The sequence below is a fragment of the Gossypium hirsutum genome, chromosome A03 (assembly GCF_007990345.1).
Source record: "Gossypium hirsutum isolate 1008001.06 chromosome A03, Gossypium_hirsutum_v2.1, whole genome shotgun sequence".
In the NCBI taxonomy this organism is placed as follows: Eukaryota; Viridiplantae; Streptophyta; class Magnoliopsida; order Malvales; family Malvaceae; genus Gossypium; species Gossypium hirsutum.
Genome location: NC_053426.1, coordinates 100,127,579 through 100,133,860, shown reverse-complemented (window position 1 = coordinate 100,133,860; position 6,282 = coordinate 100,127,579). Strand labels below are relative to the sequence as shown.

Sequence of the window (6,282 nt, the reverse complement as noted above, 5' to 3'; positions counted from 1 at the left end):
CCTAAATACCTAAGAGGAATGATATCTAAGACAGGTCTTGTTATTATTATCTGAATTGTATGATAAATATTTGACTTGTTCTTAATTATGTGTTCTTAATTCTTGTTTGATATTTCAGGATATTGATTCAAGTTAAGCTCTTATTGAGAGGAGGAATAGACCCTGTCTAAGAGTACATTTGTCATAATTAAGCGGAGTTGATTGCACGCCTAGAGATAGGGTGACAAGGTTTTGCCGGATTAGGGTGAAACCTAATAAGGGGTTCCATAGATCGAGTTAATGCAACCCTAGGGAGTTAATTAGAAATAGATTTCAATTATTCAACCTAGGGTTAGACGTTGTTAGTCTCGAGAGAGATAATAATATAACTTAGGGATTTATACGAATCAAGTCAAATGAAGAAATTGTCCGATTCAGAGTCAAATAACAAGTGAAGTCTAGGTGGATTTTCCTTAGGTATTGTCCCAATCAATCGAGATTTCTAAAAGCAATTCCCCAATTCTATTTTCTATGAATTCTTAGTTTAGTTAATTACTTAGTTAAAACAAACCCCACTATTCTTAGGCTAGATAATAAAAAGACAGTCATTACTAGTACTTTTAGTTCCTTTGGGGTCGACAATCCGGTCTTGCTAAAGCTATACTACTGTTCGATAAGTACACTTGCCTTCATCGTGATAGTAGTTAGTCTCAAGAACAACTCATTATAAATATTTCAAACCTGTCATGAATATCACGTATCACTAGCCTTTGATTTCCTTGACCACCCCATGAGAAATTGGAATGGTTCCTCTAACCTGCATTATAAGTGTTACTATATGGGTTTTTTTGAGGTCTAAAATTATTGTTACCCATATATTAAACTTGTTCCTCCTCAGTGCTAGGGTTGAAAGATTGATATTCTGTGTGTACTCCTCCTCCATTTGAACCGCACCTCATCACTGGATGTACCTGAGTAGAACCATATAAACTGTCAATCTTTTTATTTAAAAGTTCTACCTAGTTAGATAGCATAGTAACCGCGTTGAGGTTGAAAATACCTGTTGCTTTTGTTGGCTTTGAACCTGATAAACCGTAATTTATACATATTTTGACCCCATGCTTAATGCATTTTATGGATGATTTTCCATTAGAATTAGTGAATTCGATGCTTCTAATGCTTTAATTTCATGTTTTGTACTTTAGAGAGCATAAGAGAGCAAAATGAACGAGAAACAGGCCAAAAATAGAGAAAATGGGCCAAAGTACAAAATCACAGCCTGGACCTCCTCACACGGGCAAACCACAAGGCCGTGTCAATTTGGCAGGCCCGAGCATGGCCTGAAGTAATCCTACACGAGCGTGTCCTTGCCAAGCCTAAGTTAAGTCCAATTCGGAAAAGGCTAATTTTGAGGGCTCTTAGGCATTCCAAAGCCTATAAATACACCCTATAGGAGGAAGAAAAAGGGGGCATAAAATAGGGAGTAAGGAACTACTCCAAGGAAGCCGATTGATCCATCTCAGAAGTCGGATTCACCATCAAGACTGAAGATCTCTCCTCAATTTCCCCTTCAGGAGTTTTGGGTTTTCTTTATGCTTTGTATTCTTTATTATTCTGAGATGTTTTCTTATTTAGTTATGAACTAAAACCCCTAAATACCTAAGGGGAATGAAACCTAAGACGAATCTTGTTATTATTTTCTGAATTGTATGATAAATATTTAACTTGCTCTTAATTATGTGTTCTTAATTCTTGTTTTGATATCCCAGGATATTGATTCACGATAAGCTCTTAGTCAGAGGAGGAATAGACCCTGTCTAAAAGTACATTTGTCATAATTAAGCGGAGTTGTTTGTGCGCCTAGACATAAGGTGGCAAGATTTTTCCGGATTAGGGTGAAACCTAATAAGGGGATCCATAGATCGAGTTAATACAACCCTAGGGTGTTAATTAGAGAAAGGTCTCAATTATTCAATCCAGGGATTAGACGTTATTAGTCTTGAATAAGGATAATAACATAACTTATGGATCTCTACGGAACAAGTTAAATGAATAAATCGTTTGATTCGGAGCCAGAATAACAAGTAAGTCTATGTGGATTTTTCCTTAGGTATTGTCTTAATTCAATCAATTTTACCAAAAGCAATTCCCCAATTCCATTCTCTGTGAGTTCTTAGTTTAGATAATTAGTTAGTTAAAACAAAAACCTCTTTATTCTTAGGCTAGATAATAAAAAGATAGCCATTACTAGTACTTTTAGTTCATTTGGGTTCAACAATTCGGTCTTGCTAAAACTATACTAGTATTCGATAGGTACACTTGCCTACATCGCGATAATAGTTAGTTTCAAGAACGATTAATTATAAATATTTAAAACCTATCACGAAATCACGGGATTAGTCTCCATGACTTGCTACTGATAATTATTCAGTGACATCTCTTCTATAAATTCATAAGCCTCCTCAGGTGTCTTATTATCGATAGTCCCACCAGCAACTGCATCAATAATCTATCTAGTCGAAGGATTCAGGCCATTGTGAAAAGTTTGAACCTGTAGCCAGAGTGGTAACCCATCGTGAGGGCAACTTCTCAAAAGATCCTTGTATCTCACCCATGCATCATAGAGTGTTTCTAAATCCACATGCACAAAGAAGAGATATCATTCCTCAGTTTAGCCATTTTAGCCGGCGAAAAATATTTAAGTAAAAATTTTTCGGTCATTTGCTCCCAAGTAGTGATTGACCCTAGTGGTAATGAGTTCAACCACTGCTCAGCTTTGTTTCTCAATGAAAAGGGGAACAATTGAAGGTGAATGGCATCGTCAGAAATGCCATTGATCTTAAAAGTGTCGCAAAACTCCAGAAAATTTGCTAAGTGAGTGTTTGGATCCTCATCCTGCAAGCCATCAAACTGAACAAACTGTTGTATCATTTGAATTGTGCTAGGTTTCAGTTCAAAATTATTTGCAGCAATAACAGACCTAACTATACTTGACTCAGTTCCTATTAAATTAGGTTTAGCATAATCATACATAGTGCGTGGAGCAGGATTCTGATTTACTGGATCAGCAGCAATCGCAGAAGGTAGCGGATTTTCCTGATTTTCAGCCATCTCCTCAGTTGTGGTGGAAATATCGTCTTCTTGCCCTTCCTCTATGTATCTTAGGCTTTGCCTTATTTCTCTTCCGTTTCTGCAATCGATCTCACTATCAAAAAGTAATGGTCCCGACAGGTTTCTTCTAGTCATAAACTATAAAAACCTGCCAGAAGGAAAAAGAAAATTTAGTAACAAAAATCAAAATAAAATTTAAATTGCAATAAAATAAATGGCTAAAGTAATAAAAATTAAGTGTTCCTAATATCTTAGGTCCCCGGAAATAGCGCCAAAGACTTGATGTGATGTAAATCGCGATAAGTTTTATATTTATGATTGATCGTACTTGAAAACTAACTATTATCACGATTAAGGCAAACGCACCTATCGAATAGTAGTATAGTTTATAGCAAGACCGCAATGTCGAACCCACAGGAACTAAAAGTACTAGTATTAACTTTCTTTTTATTATCTAGCCTAAAAATAAAGAGGTTTGTTTTATCTAAATTAATTAACTAAACTAAGAATGCACAGGAAGAAAATTGGGGAAATACTTTTGGGAAAAACTGATTTATTTGGACAATACCCAAGGGAAAATCCACCTAGACTTCACTTGTTATTTGACTCTGAATCAGACGATTTATTCGCTTGACTTGATCCTTAGAAATCCCTAAGTTATATTATTATCTCTTTCGAGACTAACAATGTCTAAGCCTAGGTTGGTTAATTGAAATCTCTTTCTAATTAAAACCCCTAATGTTGCATTAACTCGATCTATGGATTCCCTTATTAGGTTTCACCCAATTCCTGCAAAATTATGTCACCCTATGTCTAGGGGTGCAATTAACTCTGCTTAATTATGCTAGATCTACTGTTAGACAGGGACTTTTTCTCCTCTGAATAAGCACATCAATACTTGAATCAATATCATGAAATATTAAAGCAAGAATTAAGAACTCATAATTAAGAATAAGTCAAATATTTATCATATAATTCAAAAAATAATAACAAGATCTGTCTTAGGTTTCATTCCCCTTAGGTATTTAGGGGATTTAATTCATATGTGTAAAAGAAAACATCTCAGAAGAATAATGATAACAAAACATAAAGAAACCCAAAAAATCCTGAAGGAAATTGAAGGGAGATCTTCAGTCTTGAAGGAGAATCCAACTTCTGAGATGGATCAATCGGCTTTCGTCAAGTAATTCCCTACCTCCTACTCCGTGTGTCTCCTCTAGGTACCTCCTGGGTTGTTTATATAGGCTTTAGAAGGCTTCAAAACCCTCAAGAGTGGCCTTTTCCGAATAGGACTAGACTTAGGCTCGACAGGGATATGCCCGTGTGCGATGGCTTAAGCTATGTTGCAATCTGTTAAATAGACATGGGCATGTGAACTACCCATCTGAGGAAGTCCAGGCCGTGTTGATCTCCTACGTTGACCTATTTTCTTCGTTTTTGGCCGGTTTCTCGCTCTTTTTACTCTTTTATGTTCACCTAAGTATAAAACAAGAAATAAAAGGATTAGGAGTATCGAATTCCACAAATCTGATGATAACTCATCCAAAAATATGCTAAGTATGGGATAAAAATATGTATAAATTATGACTTATCAATTATCGTGCACACCTGAGGAGTGCTTAAAGTGTACCTTCTCTCTCTTGAAGGATATTGCATACCACTGGTGGAAGACTATATCTTCCGTGATGCCAAAGGAAAACATCACTTGGGAATTTTTCCAAGCAGAGTTTAAGAAGAAATACATCAGTCAAAGGTTCTTAGACTTAAAACAAAAGGAGTTCCTGGAACTTAAACAAGGAAATAAGACTGTAGTAGAATACGAAAGGGAGTTTGTAAGGCTAAGTCAGTATGCAATTGAATGGGTTCAAACTGAGTCAGAAATGTGTAAACGCTTCGAGGAAAGTCTGAATGAGGAAATCAAGTTATTGATTGGGATTCTTGAAATATGGGAGTTCACTGCATTAGCTGATCGAGCCAAGAAAGCCGAAGAGCTCAACAATGAAAGAAAGCAAGCAAAGAGAGAAGCTCGAGTTTCGAGCAAGAGGTTCAGCGATAAAATGCTCTCATTTTCCATAAAGAAATCAATGAGTCAACATGAAAGCTCTACTTCATCGGTAGGGTATTTGGGTAGAGTGAGAGGCTCCAAACGGCGCAATCTGAAGTCTTCCTCCCTGATGGTGACTAGTGTGGGGAGTGTAGATGACCAAAAGTCAAAGTGTAAGAGCTGCAACAAATTTCACTCTGGAGAGTGCCGAATGAAGAGCAGTGCATGTTTCAGATACAGTTCTCTTGACCACTTCCTCAGGGACTGCCTAGAGCGGAATGAAAAAGAAGTGGAAGTAGCCCCGAAGTCGAGTGCTCCCATTGCATGAGGTAGACCTCCTAGATATCCTGGAAGTGCTAGTGGCAGTCGAGCTATGGCTAAAGATGCTGCAAAATTAGAGGCTCGTGCCCCGGCAAGAATGTATACAATACGTGCTCGAGAGGAAGCCTCTGCTCCTGACGTTATTACGAGTACTTTTTCTCTTTTTAATACATGTGTTGTTACCTTAATTGATTCGGGGTCAACGCATTCATACATTTGCATGAGATTGGTGTCTAGTATGAACACACTCATTGAACCTATGAAAATTGTTATCAGAGTGTCGAACCTATTAGGCAAATTAGTCCTGATTGATAAAGTCTGTAAGAATTGTCTTTTGACGATTCATGGTCAATGCTTTCTGGCTAACCTTATGTTGTTACCATTTGATGAGTTTGATGTAATACTTGGTATGGATTGGTTGACCCTGCATGATGTAGTTGTCAACTGTGGTAGCAAGTATATTGAATTGAAATGTCCAGATAGTGAGATTTTACTGGTTGATTCAAGAGAATTGGGTACGCTACCGGTTGTAATCACAGCTATGGTTGCTCAAAGATATATGAGAAACGGGTATGAAGCCTACCTTACTTTTGTATTGAACACTAAAGAAATGGAGGTGAAGATTGAGTCTATGCCAATAGTATATGAATATTCAGACGTGTTCCCAGAAGAATTACCTGGATTACCTCCTGAAAGAGAGATAGAGTTTGGTATTGAATTGGTACCAGAAATAGCTCCCATTTCTATTGCTCCATACAGGATGGCACCAACTGAGCTGAAAGAGTTAAAAGCACAGTTGCAAGAGCTGATAGATAAAGGTTTTGCAA

At 37.1% G+C, this 6,282-nt stretch overlaps 1 non-coding gene across 1 annotated transcript; it reads left to right on the top strand.

Moving 5' to 3' along the window:
* Positions 1-2,546: 2,546 nt before the first annotated feature.
* Positions 2,547-2,652, top strand: LOC121226302 (small nucleolar RNA R71). The gene has a single exon (XR_005924146.1). It is a non-coding gene; the product is annotated as a small nucleolar RNA R71 (small nucleolar RNA).
* Positions 2,653-6,282: the final 3,630 nt, after the last annotated feature.